Source organism: Ictidomys tridecemlineatus, chromosome 2, assembly GCF_052094955.1.
Source record: "Ictidomys tridecemlineatus isolate mIctTri1 chromosome 2, mIctTri1.hap1, whole genome shotgun sequence".
NCBI classification, from domain to species: domain Eukaryota; kingdom Metazoa; phylum Chordata; class Mammalia; order Rodentia; family Sciuridae; genus Ictidomys; species Ictidomys tridecemlineatus.
Genome location: NC_135478.1, coordinates 166221046 through 166222606, shown reverse-complemented (window position 1 = coordinate 166222606; position 1561 = coordinate 166221046). Strand labels below are relative to the sequence as shown.

Here is a 1561-nt window from a genome sequence, read left to right as displayed (position 1 = left end):
TGGGAGAGCCACTATTTACAGAGCACATATCTATTTAAACCATGTTTTTCTAAGCCAGATACAATGCCTACGCAACAGACCTGGGAAAAGTAAAAATGAAGAGAAAGAACACCTTAAGGTAGAGCAATTCAAATCCTCCACTGGTTTTGTAAGAAATGAGGAAACTCTGTTGTGCTGAAGCAGAGTGGGAGAGCCCTTGAGCTGCAAGCATGAAGTAGTGAGGAGGTGGCTGACCATGGAAACTCAGAGACAGCTCTTACTCTTTCCCCCAATCAAGCACACAATCACAAAGTCCTGCTGCTTCACATCCAAGTCAAACTTGATAATTCTTAGGTTATGCTAAACAAACCTTAAATAACAGCATTCTCTGATGATAGTCTCATCATTGTCAGAGCCAGTAACTAAAAGCTAATATGTTGCAATTGATTTTTTTATTTTCCAGTCAACAGTCCCAACTTATGGTTTTCTTCCCGTTTTATGCAAGGTTTGTCCTTCTCCAGAGAAAGCAACAAATCTGCCTCCAGCTTCATTCTCTTCAACCTTTTTAACCAATGGATGAGAATTTCTGATGAAAGTTATTTTACTAAGTTTAAATTCATAATTGGGAATTCCTCTTTTAATGTCTCCAGGCTTGATTGGGGAGGGACTGGGCTCTACCCCTTTCTTCTTTCCATCTAGTTTATTCCCAGAGCCAGAAAAGGCGCTGGAAGCCCAACTCTCCTGCATTGCCACTGTGGTTGGCTTCGCCTTCTGTTGACTCCTCATGCTGGACTTGTCTTTCAGGTTCCTTATAGCCTAAGGGAGCATCAAAGTCCACATTGATGTCACACTCAATGATGGACACAGCTTTGTCAGGTTTTGTCTCCCATCACCCATAGTTCATAGATCTTCTCATTGTAATTGATGGCAATCACATCCCCAGTGATCAGACAGGCGAAGTTTCTCAATGCATTTTCTAACACTGCTTTGGAGTTGGTGATATCCAGGAAGTCTGGGCTCTGAGGCTGGAATTTGGAGTATGTAGCCACTTGAAGATTGACACTTTCCACCTGCACCAAGCCCCCTTCTTCCAACAGCAAATTATGCATCATTGAGTTGATTGAGGGCTGAGGGTGGCATAATTACTGTCATTAGGCCCTGCTAGCTTGGACACGGAGAAACAGCGGTATTGTGTTGAGAAGTGGTTCTGGAAGACCCAGGGAATCAGGTGGTCGAACATGTTGAAAGAGAACATGATATAAACCCTTCATAGACGCCGCTTTTCTCAGAAAACGTTAGAACCAGAGGACTCGGAATACTCTTCTTTACAGAAGCAGCTGCCACTGCTGCTGCCTTACTGAAACCCAGACACCTCCCTTCCTCTTTCTTATTTTCTATTTTTCTACACAAGATAGTGCAAGAAAAGACACATTCATATTGTCACCAGAATAATCAATAGTGCAGATAAAAACTACAAATTGGGTATTTCTCCTAGGAGCCAAAACAAATGTGTAATTTTCATATCAATATTATTTAGATTTGAATATAAGACATTCCTAAAGATGAAAAAGAGGAAACTGTT

The 1561-nt window shown here is 41.5% G+C and overlaps 1 pseudogene; it reads right to left on the bottom strand.

Moving 5' to 3' along the window:
• Window positions 1-417: 417 nt before the first annotated feature.
• Window positions 418-1249, bottom strand: LOC101969546 (ubiquitin recognition factor in ER-associated degradation protein 1 pseudogene; annotated as a pseudogene).
• Window positions 1250-1561: the final 312 nt, after the last annotated feature.